Here is a 16,163-nt window from a genome sequence, read left to right as displayed (position 1 = left end):
AGTCTCCATGAGAATATAATGAACCATATGAATATAAATCCATTTGTTCTCATGATAATCATTTCCAAAGATATCTGTGGAGAGATCTGTTTTGCTTTGGGGTCTCAAGTTAATTTTTCAAAGTGATTCTCAATACAGCTGAGGATAGCAGAATTACCTTTAAAAAGATTCACAAGGCCCAGCAAAAAAAAAACAAGATGTTAAATTAGAACGTAGAATAATACAGCTGAGGAACAGACCCTTCAGCACATGCCTGTGCTGTTCAAGATGCCCAAATCAAACTAAAATTCTGCTGCTTGCACGTGATAGATATCCCTCCATCTCATTCATCCTAACTTTTAATCTAATCAGTCATTATAAAACAATGAAACAGCAAGATCAAAGTATTGAGTGCAGGAGTTGGGATGTTACGTTAAAGTTGTATAAGACATTGGTGAGGTCAAATTTGGAGTATTGTGTGCAGTTTTGGTCACCTAACTACGGGAAATATCAATAAGATTGAAAGAGTGCAGAGAAGATTTACTAGGATGTTGCTCAGACTTCTGGAATTAAGTTACAGGGAAAGGTTTCCTAAAAGATTAGGACTTTATTCCCTCGAGCATAGAATTAGGGGAAATTTTATAGAGGTATGTATAAAAAAATTACGAGGGGTATAGACAAGCATTTTCCACTGAGGATGGGTGAGAAGCAAACCAGAGATCACGGGTTAAAGATGAAAGGGAAAAGTTTAGAGAGAACATTATGGGGAATGTCGTAACATGGAGAGTAGTGGGAGTGTAGAACAAGCTGGCAGCTAAAGTGGTGAATGCAGGCTCAATATTAACATTTACCGTATATACCCGTATGATAGTCAAGTTTTTTGGACTGATTTTTCGGGTTAAATTTGGGGGGGGGTTGACTTTTACACAGATCATACTTTTGATGGCGGTGATTACCCAAAAATAAGTGTGTTGACTTTTACATAGGTCATATGGAAAACACACAATTTTTTGGGCCATAAAAAGGTGGGTGGGGGAGTCAACTATTACATGGGATCAACTATTATCTGAGTATATACAGTAAGAAGAGTTTAGACAGATTCATGGATGGGAGAGATATGGAGGGCTATGGACTGGGACAGGCCAGTGGGTCAAGGCAGAATAATAATTTGTCACAGACTAGGAGGGCTGAAGGGCCTGTTTTCTTTGCTGTAATGTTCTATGGTTCATGATTAATCCACCAATCAGACAGATGGATCACAAGAACATGGGCTATCTACTTCAGCACAGCTGCCATAAGCTTTAGATGAGTCCTTTTGTGGCCCAAGTTTGAGTTAAATATGATAATTAGTTTATTGACATACACATTGTACAAAGTACAGATGCACTGAAATTCTTATTGCCACAGCTGAACAACTACCTGTAAAAGAACTACAAAAATAACAAAAAAACACTAATTTTATACTTAACTGAATTAAAATAGCGCAATAATACAAAAACAGATAATAAATATTCATAAATGCAAAAGAAAGGGACTTGGCAGACATGCAGACAGTTCATGGTGTTGGAGCACTCCATGATTCATGTAAAAAAGGGAAAGCAACTGCTTGTGAACCTAAAGATGCAGGACTTCAGGCTTCTGTATCTTCTACCTGAATGTTGCAGTGAGAAAAGCTTGTGACCAGGGTGCTGGGGATCCTTTAGGATGTTGCCTTCTTGATGCAGCACCTCATTGTGAATATATTCAGTAGAAGGAAGATCGGAGCCTGTGATGGTCCTGGCTATGTTTAGAACCTTCTGGAGTCTTCTGCGGTCTTTTGCAGTCTAATCACCAAACCATGCAATCAGTCAATTTACATCAAAGTTTGAGAGCATATGACATGCCAAATTTCCTCAGATTTGTTAAAACATCGCCATGTTGGTGTGTCCTCTTCATAGTTGCTTTGATGTTCTGGCTCCAAGTCATCTGAAATGTAGACTCGCAGGAACTTCTCCATCTCTGTCCCATCAAATCGGACAGCTGCATGGTCCTTCTGCATCTCCTTTCTAAAATCAGCAATCAGCTCCTTGGTCTTGGTGATGTTGAGAGAAAGATTATTGTCCCAACCAGACTCTCGATCTCCATTCTGTATCATCTGAATGTAGGGTGGAAGGCGTCCTCAATGATTTTCTGCACCCATTGAGTCTACTCCACCATTCAGTACAATTGTGGCTTATCTGCCCATGGACTCAGCTCCACTTTACTGTTTCCCATAACCCTATTATTCAAAAATCTAATGGAGCATAAAATCCAGAGTGCCAGGCATTAAGATGGTTGAGAAAGCCTAGAAACTGTCAATTATTACAGAGCATCGGGATCAGTGTGGGGACTGACACAGGACTGTGGGGAGAAAGCAGGGCATTGGGATCAGTGTGGGGACTGACATGAGGCTGCGGGGAGAGAGCAGGGCAGTGGGATCAGTGTGGAGACTGATACAGTGCTGTCGAAAGAGAACAAGGCAGTGGGATCAGTGTGAGGACCGACACAGGGCTACTGGGAGACATTGAACATCATAGCCTAGCCTAGCCAAAATTCAAAGTACAGTACAGATGCAAATTATCGTAACTTTGAAAATCGTAAGTCGGACCCTCATAAGTCGGGACTTTGGGACTCTCGGTATTTTATTTTGGATTGCTATTTGTACACATTAAGTTTAAAGTTCAGATTTATTGTCAGAGTACATACATGACATCACAGACAACCCTATCATTCTCTTCCTGCAGGTGAGGCAGAATTACTGCTTATCGGTTGTGCATAAAAGTGCACTCAAGAAGATATTTATACATGAAAACAAAGAAATTTAAACAAACTGTATAATACAGAGAGAAAAACAATCAATAAAGTGTAAAAGTTAGTCAGGAGTCTCTGACTGAGTTTGTCGTTGAGGAGTCAGATGGTGGAGGTGGAGCAGCTGTTCCTGAACCTGATGGTTCGAGTCTTGTGGCACCTCGACCTCTTTCCTGATGGTAGCAGAAAGGTGTGTGTGCACTATGGTCTGGAGATTCGTCGAATCGTATATGTACCTTCAGATGGCAATAAACTTGTACTATATCTGTGTCACGAATATATTTAATGAGGCGTCCTCTGGAGCTCGATTGGGTGGAAAATTTCAGAGAAGCAGTTCCTCCCCATCGCTGTCTTGAATCTACTCCGGGAAATCCTGAGGCTATGTCCCCTCATTCTAGTAGCATGGTCACGGTATGTTTGCTAATTATGGGCAATTTTCCCCCTACGAATGAAAGCGAAGACATTAATCCCCTTCTTTGCTGGGACAACCTTCCTTGTTGCCTGATGGTGGAACAGTATTATTAGTGGGACCAAGAAGAGCGGAGGCAAAACATCAGATGAAGTCCATCCCCCGGAGCTCACTGGACTGATAAAACAATTAAGTGAAACATTAAAGTCTGAAAACACTATGATATAGTAGTAAAATATGTAGAAATGCTGGAGAAACTCAGCAGGTCTCATAGCGTCCATAGGAGGTAAAGATATAGAGCCAACATTTTGGGTCGGACCTCCTCTTTATGGTATGAGTAAAAAGGAGGAAAGCGTCTCAAAAGAAAGGCTGGGGAGAAGGAAAGAAAGGGCAGGGGGAGGAGCACAGACCAACAGACAAAAGGTGAACATTGGACATGGATATGACAGGAGAAGGAAAGTGACAAATGATCTGGGGATGCACAATTGTGGCATCTTCTTTGGTCATTTGTGGTCCTGAGTGGGCACCAGAAAGTGCTCTCCTATCCAAATATCACCTTTTGCCTGTAGGCTTGTGCTCTTACCTTCTGGCCTTTCCTTCCTTTCTCCCAGGCCTTGTTATTCAAGCTGAAATGCTAGAGGAACTCTCTTGAAGAAGAGCTCAGGCTCGAAACGTTGGCAACATATCCTTGTCTCCGATAGATGCTGAAAAGGCCAGCTGAGATCCTCCAGCACTCCAGTGCTTTTACTACAATCACAATGTCTGCAGCCTATCATGTTTCACTTGTTATTCAGGGGCCTGTCTGCTTTTTGCTCATACCTTGAAGAAGGGCTCGGGGCCCAAAACATTGGTAATATATCTTTGCCTCCACGAAACCTGTTGACTTCCTCCAGCTTCTCTGCGTTTTTGTTTAAAAAAAATAAAATTAACCAAAATGCTTCTTGGAAACAATAGGTGAGAAGTGACAGATATAATGAGAGCCATGGGTGTGGTTGATACATGGTGAGAGGTGATCCCGGCAGGTCCGTCCTTTTGATAACTGATAAACAATGGAAAGGGAAAATAATACGCCTGTCGTGAAGGACACTCTTTTCATGAATGCCCAGAGCATTCTAGTACTTTTGACCTTCAAAGGGAAATCTAACTTGCTCTTCCAACACTGGGAACAAAACAGCAGATCAATTAAATTTGTCTTGAAACTGCTCCATTTGAAACCAGGGTTAAGAAGAGATTTGAAAACTAATTTTGACTATTTGTGTCAACTTTTGTGAATAGAGAACAAAGCAGTTGATTTTTGATACAACCCTTCCTCAAAACTCAGGTTCTGTACAAAGGTTCAGGGGAGACATCACGGGTAGATTTTTTTTTACAGAGCTGTTGGTGCCTGGAATGAATTGCCAGGAGTGATGGAGGCTGCAATGGTGGGGGGGGGGGAGGGAGGACATTTAAGACACTCTTAGACAGGCACCTGGATGAAAGAAAAATAGAGTTATGAGATGGGGAGAGTTCAGTGCTTTCTAGGTATAAACAGATCTCCACATCATGGGCTGAAGGGCTTGAACTATGCTCTAATGTTCTATCTATTTTCTAAATCTAAATGCTATTTTCCACTCTTCGAGTAACAATGGCTTTCTTATATCACTCAGCTTACATGTTCCAGCCATCAAATGAGTGTTTGCATTGATTCAAGAAAGAACCTGCCACTCTAATCAATAATTTTCCATTGCATCAATTATAAGGATCGAAAAATAAACTCATGGTCTGTTTACAAGTTGCATTAATATAGCACATTTAATGTACAAAATCTCCCAAGGTACTCTCAATAATGTTATCCAACAAAATTCAACATTCGCAGAGGTATTACGATAGGTGACCAAAAGTGTGGTCAACACAATAAAGGACAAGAGGGCACACATTTAAAACAGAGATGCTGAGGAATTTCTTTAGCCAGAGAGTGGTTAACCTCTGAAATTTGCTGCCACAGGCGGATGTGGAAGTCAGGTTGTTAAGGTAGAGAATGATAGATATCTGAATATTCAGGGTATCAAATATTATGGGGAGAGGAAAGGGAGTGGGACAGAGTGGGAGAATGGATCAGCTCAAGATGGAATAGCAGAGCAGACTTAATGGGCTACTTCTGCTTCGACATCAGGCAGGGAGTTCCAGAGCTTAAGGATTTAGTAAGTGAGGATGTGGAAGTGAAAGGTGGGTTGATTATTGTTGGGGATCTTGAGGAAGTAGAACTGGAGGACTACAGATGACTTAGATCTTAGATTACAGCACAGCACAGGCCCTTCAGCCCATAATGTTGTGTTGACTTAGCACACCTACTCCACAGGACTTGGAGGGGATTTTGGAATTAAGATGAGGTTTGGAAGAGCAACGATAGGATGTGATGTGAACATTTTAGAATCAAGATGTTCCTGAAATTGCAAAGAAAAGTTCGTGCTGCCCTGAGCCCAAACATAATTCAGATCAAAAACCAATATGGTGGAGGAACTCAATGTGCAAACAGTATCAATTAAAGAACATCCCAGATATTCAGCTTTTTTGAACCACCAATTGCAAAAAAAAATCTACATTTAAACAATGTTTAATTTGTTCCTCACTATCTTTGCCCTAAAGAAGTAACTTTCTTCTCATGTTGAATTTGTTTGGTTGATTCATAATGTCACATTTCTCTGCCAGTTGTCTCTTTAACAACTCCATGTCATCAATGTATCATATTCTTTCTGCCATGCTAGTCATGTATTCCCATGGTGATCTTCCGTATATTTTACAACAATCCTGAAGACACATTATACCTCATGACTGGCAACTCTCTAACTCCAATAAAACGTAAAGTAAAACAGTAAAAAGTAAAAACGCGATATTGGAGAAACTCAGCAGGTTAAACAGTGTCCGTTATATAGCAAAGGTAAAAATACATAACCGACGTTTCGGGCTTGAGCTCTTCATCGATTTATGGAAAAATATCAGCAGGCATCCAACCAAAAGAGGAGGTGTGGTCGTAAAGACAGGAGGTAATAGGTGGAGAAGGGAGAGAGGAGTTAACAACAAGCAAGGGGAAGAGGAATGGTTGGGTGAATAGAGAAGGAAGAGGGGAAGAGAGCTGGAAGGGTGGAGAGAAGGGGGGAGAGGAAAGAAAATTAGTCAATTCCACAAAGGTCTATGTTAATGCCATCTGGCTGGAGAATGCCCTGACGGAAAATCAGGTGTTGTTCCTCCAATTTGTGTGTGGTCTTGGTAGGATAGTACATAAGGCCATGGACATACATGTGAGTATGGGAGTGTGACACAGAACTGAAATGGTTGGCTACTGAGAGGACCCTGATACGGAAGGAGGTCTGGCAACTCTCTAAGTCATCTAAGTAATTTCCTTTAATATGGAGTATGCCAAGCCATCACCAGACCTCCCAAACCACACTCCCCCTCAATACTGCTTAACTCACACTTTTTTTTAATGTTAGTGGGGAGTTTAATGTTAGTGGGCAGTAGCTTGTCTGAGGAAGCTGACAAATGCCCATATAATTACACCATCTCATAAAAGCAGTATTGGTCCCTCAACATCTGTGGAGTAAAATTAGAGTCTATATAAAGAGATGAGTTGACATGCAATCGAGAAAAATCTATTAATGTTTGACAGCATTGAAGCTAAGGACTGGAAAAGCCTTTGTTGTTTAAGAGCAGTGCGGTGATGCTTAATACAAAATGCTTCTCTCCTTGTGGTGTGATTGTACAAGAGGGATTAATTTTCATTATTAGACGCATTCTCTGTGTTATGTGCCTATTTGGGGCAGAGAGCATCACTGCCAGAGTTCTAAAGTTAAATTCACCTCACGCATGTTCACACGCACGTGGTTTCGTTATTTTATCATTGAACCTGGCTCTTCAAAAAAAAACAATTTTCAAAGAATTTTAGAATGTTTGCATTTCAGAATCAGAATTTATTGTCATGAAGGTGTCAAGAAATGTGTTGTTTTATAGCAGCGTCACAGGAGCTATAAATTACATTTTAAAAATAAATATAAATGGGAGCAAAAGAAGAGAAAAAGAGAGGTAGTGTCTGTGGTTCATTGTCCATTCAGAAATCTGATGGCAGATGGAAAGAAGCTCTTTTTGTATTGATGGATGTTTGTCTTCTAGCTCCTCTACCTCTTTTTGACTCGTGGGCTGAAATGGCCTGTTACCATGCTGTATGACTAAATTTTAAAAGAAAATTAAAGACAAGCACTCAGCAGTACAAGGGCAACTTCTTCCCCGCTGCCATCAGATTCCTGAATGATCAATGAACCAAAGACACTGCCGTACTTTGACTTTTCAAGCATTATTTTTATTTATTGTTGTATGGTGGTTTATATGAATGTTTGCCCTGTGATGCTGCCGCCAATCAATAAATCTTGTGATTTGTTCATGACAATAAATTCTGTTTCTGATTCTGACTGCAGATGCTGGAATCGGGAGCAAAAGGGAATTTCTGGAGAAACTCAACGGGTTGAGCATCGTCAATGGGAGGAAAATAATGTGGGGCGCTGTTAGCCAGAATCAGACACACACAAGGTAAAGACTGTATAACAGGCTTTAATCCACAAAGACTTCCACAGAGCCAGGATGGCTGTGGCTGCAGCAACTCTGAGTGAGGCCTCGGGAGGCCGGCACAGGCCCCACCCGGGTGGGGCTTGATCCCTTCAGGTCGACTAATTGACAGCCGGCCAGGTGTTGTCCTGTCCCCTTACACTCCTGCAGGTACAAAGGTTGCCCCCTGCAGTAGGCCGGTGGTGTACTACCACAAATAATGATCAATATTTCTGGACTTGAAGAGACAGCTGTTATTTTTTTCCTACTGATACTGAGTTCCTCCAGCAGGTTGTCTTTTGATAAAAGGCTAAGATGAGAATGTTTAAGGGCTCCAAGAGAAAGAACCACAATTTAAGGCTCAAGGGCTGTGGCATTGCATGTGGTTCAAGATCATATTCAAGAATTCTTTATTGTCATGTCACATACAGGATATGTTATATTAAACAAAATTGACTTCTTCCTGGCATAAGCCAGACAAAGTTCCCCTTAGTGTTGCCCAGCACCCCTTACAATCAGAGAGAAAGAGAAGCAAAAGAGAATCCCTTCATAATCAGTTTAATTGCTCAATGCATATAAATGAGAGTTGATATCATATTTGTCCACTTTAATTCATCTGCCATTCCTTGGTCAATTTTCCAAGTTGATCTCAAACCTGTTGTAGCTTCTTGACGGTCCATCACTCACCAATTTTGCTGTCTTCCACAAACGTACTCAATGAGATCTGGGTCATGTTCCCCTGGCTTCCTCCTGAAGTCCACAATCATCTCCATGATTTTCTAACAAATAAATAGATGTAAACAATCAAATTGTTAATACATATGACAAGCAGTTGTCCCAGCGACACATCATAGTACACAAGCCTTCCATCTGAGTAGTAACCCTCCTATCTTCTTTGGCTTGGCTTCGCGGACGAAGATTTATGGAGGGGGTAAAAGTCCACGTCAGCTGCAGGCTCGTTTGTGGCTGACAAGTCCGATGCGGGACAGGCAGACACGGTTGCAGTGGCTGCAGGGGAAAATTGGTGGGTTGGGGTTGGGTGTTGGGTTTTTCCTCCTTTGCTTTTTGTCAGTGAGGTGTGCTCTGCAGTCTTCTTCAAAGGAGGTTGCTGCCCGCCAAACTGTGAGGCACCAAGATGCAAGGTTTGAGGTGATATCAGCCCACTGGTGGTGGTCAATGTGGCAGGCACCAAGAGATTTCTTTAGGCAGTCCTTGTACCTTTTCTTTGGTGCACCTCTGTCACGGTGGCCAGTGGAGAGCTCGCCATATAACACGATCTTGGGAAGGCGATGGTCCTCCATTCTGGAGACGTGACCCACCCAGCACAGCTGGATCTTCAGCAGCGTGGACTCGATGCTGTCGACCTCTGCCATCTCGAGTACTTCGACGTTAGGGATGAAAGCGCTCCAATGGATGTTGAGGATGGAGCGGAGACAACGCTGGTGGAAGCGTTCTAGGAGCCGTAGGTGATGCCGGTAGAGGAACCCTCCACCACCTATTTGTTTCCCCAAGGCACGTTTGTACCCATTTGATGGCTGGCCCTGGATCCCATGTCTGTACTCAAGCATTCAACAGAGTATGATGTAAAGATTAGAACACTTTAACCAGGTTTATGTATTATGGGGAATTTATCTTATTCAATCAAGCATTTTATTGTCCATAATGTAAAGACGAGAAAATGCTCAATCAAATTCGGGCTGCACAGTTGACATACTGGTTTACAACACCAGTGATCAGGACCGGGATTCAAATCCTGTGCTGTCTGTAAGGAGCTTTTACATTCTCCCAGTGTCGGCATGGGTTTACCCTGGATGCTCCAAGGGGATCCAATTTCTTCCCACTATTCATAATGTACCTGGGGTTTAGGTCAATTAGATGTAGGTAAATTGGGTGGTATGGACTCATGGGCAGAAATGGCCTGTTACCTTATTGTATGTCTAAATTTAAAATAATTTAAATTTGACTAACATAAAAGTCCCAAAATATAGAAACCTGGTTAAAATGGAAAAAAAATTTGTGATGCTTTGTAAGCTTTCGATTCACAAACATAAATATTGTTTTGTTTGGTGTGCAGTAATAATAGGAGATTCCACTAGACTTCATGTAACAATATATACAACCACCAGGTTATTTTGCAGTGAAACAAGTTTATAAAAACCTAACATTTATCACATTCGAGCAACCTTCCTTGATTGTGGTGGATAAGAGTGTGAATAGATCCTCTAATTGACCATTTCAACTTGCCCAAACCATTCTTACAGTGACATAAGATCATAAGATTTCCTCCAGGAGGTCTGGTTTCATCCCACCCTTCATTGGGTGGCATGGTTAGTGAAGCAGTTAGCATAACACTGTTACAGTGCCAGCGAATGGAACTGGGATTCGAATCCTGCACTGTCTGTAAGGAGTTTATATGTTCTCCCCATGTCTGTGTGGGATTTTCCTGGGGGCTCTGGTTTCATCCCACTCTTCTGGAAGGGGGGTTTGTAGGTCAATTGGGTCTAATAGGTGGCATGGGCTTATGAGCTGCAAAGGTCTGTTACATGCTATAGGTCTAATTTTTTTTTTAATTTAAAAACTTATGGAGGTTAATTTGGTGTAATTAAGTGGCACAGATTCATTTGCCAGAAGGGCTTGTTACTGTGATGTATATCTAAATTTACATTTTAAATTTAAATATTATTTTTTTTTAATTAATTTTAAACAAGATATAGAAGCAACCCATTGAGTCCACTTTACCATTCCATCATGAGAAAATGTCTGGCCTTGGCCTCATCCATTGCCAATGAGAAGCAAAACATAAACTTTAAACCTAACGACATGAACATTGAATTTTCTTATTTTAGATTTCTGCCACTTCTAACTGGCTCCACATTTCTTCTTAACCTCATTGTAGTGTGGATTGTGGAGAGTCATGTGAACTCTACACCTGAAAGCTGGTGGGAATGTGGATTGTGGAGGGTCATATGAACTCTCCGCTTGGAACCTTGTCGAAAATTGCATCACCTATTAATGCACACCAGAACATTGGCCCCTGTAATCACCTATTGATTAGCTGGGATGGACCCTTCAGCTTACTGTACTATGAAATCCACCACATGGAGTAGCTCTTCCTCTTTTGATCTTCAGTCCTGAAATGAACCCTGCTTCACCCCAGGTCGTGAACTGTGGACAATGTTGGAAGAGTCATTGGTACACAGGGATCGTGGATGTTAGATAGCACTGAAGCATGCCCACATTACACAAGAACGGTGGGTAGCTTATTGTATTCCTTAGTGTTTAAAAGTCTGTACACAGTTGCTAATATCAGTGGTGTTTAGTCCAATGTGACTGATTATATTGGGTTTGTGATTGAGAGTATTAATGGGTGTTATACCTGTTATGATCTCCTTACATATGTTTAAATAAAAATCCTTTCTGCGTCCGAACTCATTGCTCTTTGAACCCATTGAACTTTTCCCTTCCCACCGACCACTCATCATTCCTATTTTACCCCCACCCTCCCATCCCAGTCATTCCTCCCTCCACCCATCTTCCCACCTTCCAATACCCCATCACCTCTTCACCGTTCAATTCCCCCTACGTGTGTGCAATATCATCCCCTTTTTTATTTTAGTCTTGATAAGGAGTTCCAACCCAAAACATTTGGCTGACCATATCTACCCATGGATGTTGCCTGACCCCTGAATCCCTCCAGCAGCTCATATTGATAGAACCATAGAACCATTGAAGATTACAGCACAAAAACAGGCCTTTTGGCCCTTTGGCCCTTCTAGTCCGTACCAGAGCTTTCAATGCCATACCAAACCTCTGCAAACTCCTGAGGAATATTGTAGTCAAGATTCAACTCCAAAGTTATATCAAATCCTATTATAGTTTAACGCAAATAATTTACTTAGAAGTATTTAACAAAAAGCCTTGAAGGCTACTCATTAATTTGAATTGTTAATAATAGTTATTAAAATAAATATGTATATATGCATATTGGATTATATGATTTTATTGGACACTGTCAATAACATAGAGACTAATAAAACCAAACCTAAGTACCACAGTGAAAAATAATAAATTTAAAAATAAACAACTCACAAATCCATTTTAATGCAGTTCGCATTATCATTTATATTTCAAGTCAACAATTTCCATGTAAAATAACCTTTGTGAGTTTCTTTGCTTATTCATTTGTATTGATTTCCATTCCAGCACAACATGGCATCACATAACATAAAATGAAATGCCAATGCAGGGGATAACAGAATTTATCAGGGAATGACAGGACACGAATGAAACCGTACTCGACAGGAGATAGATAGAACAATTACTGGCAACGTTGAAAATTTGATCTTTGTGTCATTGAGCTTTGCAGAACATAAGCAGTGGGATCTAACTTGCATTTTAAAGGGTGTTCGCTCTTGCCTCTCGAAATGATGTTTTTGATGAAACCTATTATTGGCTCAGAAAAGTTAAAAATTAACCTCAGCATTTGTGAGAATATGAACAATCTTTTTACAAAAAAAGCTCAGAGTCTATAATGCACCATCAATAACTTCAAAGACATGAAGTTGTCGAGAAACTGTCCTGGACAGAGAAGAGGGCTGTGAGGGGTCAGTGGGAGGAGCCTCAGGCACAGACAACAAGGGGTGTGTCCTAGCACATCCAAACATATACACAGTGGTTTACCACATTCACCACATGCTTTTAAAAAGAGTCTGACAGGGTGAAATGAGTTAAAAGTTCTTATAAATTAAGACTTTCAAGTGGTCTGGTCTGCTGCTGTGACCATTGTAGTGGCGGCTGCGGTGCACGTGTTGAATCTTGGTTGGTCTGGGACACCTGTATGTGCCATCGGCAATGGCCTGGTGTATGCATGACACCAGATCTAACATGTCGTCCACTGGGGCAGGGGTAACATGCCATGACACTGGTGCATCATGGGTAGTGTAGATGAAGGGAGTATGGGGTGGTCAGTAATGACGACTCCTAAGGGTGCCAGATCCTGAATGGGGGCATTGTCCTTGTGTCTATTGGTGTACACCACGTAAGCATATTGGGGGTTGGCATGGAGGAGACTCTTTCAACCAGTGGGTCAGACATAGCTCCTCACGTGCTTCCGGAGTAGGACCGACCCTGGGAACATCAGCCAGGAGGGCAGCATGGTCCCTGAAGCGGATATCCTTTCCTGTGGAGTGGCAATGGTGGTGGTACATTGGAGCAATCTGATTGACTGGAGCAAATCGGTGAGGACCTCTTACCAGTGGGAGACTGGAAGGCCTCTAGAACTCAGGGCTAGGAGGATAGCCTTCCAGATGGTAGCATTCTCCCATTCCTCTTGGCCATTCCTGGTGGTCCTGCTCATGATGATGCCTCTGGCCAGCATGTACCGTCGCAGCTCGTCACTCATAAAAGAGGATCCCTGGTCACTATAAATAAAGCAGAGGTACCTAAACCTGAACAGAGTGAAGAGATTGAGCAGGGCCTTGATGACTGAGGCAGTGGTCACATCTGGGCAGGGGATGGCAAACAGGAAACATGACTAATCATCAATGATGTTGATGAAGTGCACTTGAGGTAAGAAGAGGGGAAGGGCCCCTTGAAATTAATGCTTAGGCATTCAAAGGGGGAGGTGGCCTTTATCAGATGCACTCTGTCTGGTTGATAGAAGTGCAGTTTGCACTCTGCAATTTCTGATCATGGTCCTGATCTCCTCAATGGGGTAAGGAAAGTTACAGGCTTCAATGATCCCCTCATTCAGAAGCCACTGTACCTCTAACCTAGTAAAGGCCCTGTCCCTGGCACTGTATTGCATTCTTTTGGTGGCAATGGGATTACAGTCGGGGGTGAGGTTAGCGAACAGCAGTGAAGGGGTCATCTTGAGGGTTGAAAGGCTACAGATCACACACAGTGGGCAATCTTCAGGTTGCTGGCTGGAAATGATGGGAGAAGAGGCCAGGGTGTTTCTGTGGATGGAGCACAGTGGACGGTTTAAAAACTGCTTGTTACAGACAGTGAGGGGGGGGTGCGGATGGTACCCATCATTCTCCATCGCAACACTCTTAAGGTGGCATTGAAAGTCCAGCCCTAGCAGCATGGCAGCGCAAAGGTGCGGAATCACAAGGCGTTTAAAGTCTGTGTAATCTGTTACATACAGTCAGAGTCTCTACACAGTAGCCGCGGACATCTCCCATTTGGGACTTCGAGGCCAAGGAGACTTTGTGGTTTATTGGCCTTACCACAAGGGAGTAGCGTTGCACAAAAAGAAGAGGTCCCAAAAGTGACCCCTGCAGAACACCACTAGTAACACGCAATCAACCCAAATAGGATCCCCTTATTCCCACTCTCTGCTTCCTGTCTGTTAACTGATGCTTTATCCATGCTAATAACCTTCCTGCAATTCCATGAGATCTCATCTTGTTATGCAGCCTCATATCTGGCACCTTACTGAAGGTCTTTTGAAAGTCCAAGTACACAACATCGATTGCTTTTCCCCTGTCTATCCTGCTTTTTATTTCCTCAACAATTTCTAGTAGTTTGTCAGGCATGATTTTCCTTTAAGGAAACCGTGCTGACATGCCCCTATGTTGTGATGCTCCTCTAGGTCCTCCGTAACCTCATCATTGATAATTGATTCAAACATATTCCCAACCACCAATGTCGGACTAATAGGTCGATAGTTTCCTTTCTGCTGCCTTCTTCCCTTCTTAATCTGACCTGGCTGTGGATGTTTGTATATGTATCTTTTCTTGAGTACAGTTTATGGTTCTACGGTTAAGTAGAAATTCTGCCTGGTCCGCAGGGTAAAGAATCTCAGGGTTGCATGTGATGGACTCATAATAAATCTGAACTTTGAAATTTGACCGTACCCCTTACCTACTGACTCCTCATAACCTACAAATCCCCTGTTATTTGACTGTATCTCAAATGCTTCTAAACAAACAGCCTCTACTGCTTCCTTGGGCAGAGAACTCCACAGGTTCACTACTCCCTAGGAGAAGCAGTTCCTCTTCATCTCTATCACGATAGCACTGACGAGACTTCAGAGATGATTATTAAAGATGCAAAAGTAATGGAAGGTTTGTTTTTAATTCAGCGCACTCATGATTTTTTTTTAAATCTATTCTTCTGCATGTAGGTCTCAGTGTTGAATAGTTTCCTTTGAATTTTGAATCATAAGGTTGACAGAATGCCAAGTGTTTGGGCTCTATTGTCACATGGTCATACACACAGTACAGACATACTGCATTGCTACCAGCACTCCCAGGTTGCATATTGTTCATGATCAGTCTGCACTGAGGATACATGATCCTACATGCTTTATTTAACAGGTAAAATAGCCTTGTTTGCCAAAAATACCATGCCATCATCCACTGGGACCTAGGTGCAGCTCAATCTAGGGGTTTGGGTTCAATGAGCCAGATTTATTTGTGATTAATTTGAACATGATTGGCTCAGATTTGAACAGATGACCTGAGTAGTTTATATCATTCTCCCAGTCGGATAATGACAAGGAATGCAGGGCTGATGTTCAATCTCATGTAGAGTAAAACACGAAAGTCTGCAGACACCGTGATTGAAGTAAAAACACCATGCTGGAGAAACTCAGAAGGTCAAACAGTGTCCTTTATAGAGCAAAGATCAAGATATGTAACCATCATTTTGGGCTTGAGCCCTTTGTCAAGGTATGAAGGCACCCGATGCCTGCCTACATCTTGCTTATGCCTTGATGAAGGGCTCAAGCCCAAAACGTTGGTTATATCTTTGCTCTATAAAGGACACTGTTTAACCTGCTGAATATCTCCATCATGTTTTTACCTCAACTAGACTATTAAGGTTTGGTAATGTCTTAAAGACATTCTTGAAGCACTCATCAAATAATAACTGCAGTAAATGTGTGATCATTTTATTCTGATTTAAGCCTTTCTCTGTGCTGTCATAGAGTATCATATTCAAACATAAATGATAAGTATGAGATGCAACATTATAAAGCTGACAGGGAATTAATCGAATCAAAGTTTAAGCAACAGAATCAGCTCAAGGTCTTCTCTTGTAGACCTTCAGATTTCAGAAATATGATGAAGCAACATTTGTATCGTACCTCTTGAAACTTGGCATGCTCCAAATCGTCACTGAGTCCATGAACACTTTTGAAATGCTGCACTTTAGGAAACTAGGCGGCTATTTTGAACAGAGCATGCTCGACCAGTAACAATGAAAGGGTGATTAGCACATCAGCTGCTATACTTCTTCAGGAGTTTGAGAAGATTTATTATGTCAGTAAAGACTCTTGCATATTTCTACAGGTGTGCCATGGAGAACATTCTGACTGGTTGCATCTCTGTCTGGTATAGACAGGGCAGGAAAAGACTGCAGAGAGTTG

General features: G+C 41.9%; 1 long non-coding RNA gene across 1 annotated transcript in view; it reads right to left on the bottom strand.

Moving 5' to 3' along the window:
* Positions 1 to 8,043: 8,043 nt before the first annotated feature.
* The window catches only part of LOC138741866 (uncharacterized), a 57,905-nt gene continuing 49,785 nt past the window's right edge, over positions 8,044 to 16,163 (bottom strand). The window contains exon 4 of the long non-coding RNA XR_011343827.1: positions 8,044 to 8,568. This is a non-coding gene — a long non-coding RNA (uncharacterized lncRNA). The remainder of the gene's footprint in view (positions 8,569 to 16,163) is intronic.

The sequence above is a fragment of the Narcine bancroftii genome, chromosome 8 (genome assembly GCF_036971445.1).
Source record: "Narcine bancroftii isolate sNarBan1 chromosome 8, sNarBan1.hap1, whole genome shotgun sequence".
NCBI classification, from domain to species: Eukaryota; Metazoa; Chordata; class Chondrichthyes; order Torpediniformes; family Narcinidae; genus Narcine; species Narcine bancroftii.
The sequence above is the reverse complement of the archived record's forward strand: the minus strand, read 5'-3'. Positions and strand labels throughout refer to the sequence as shown.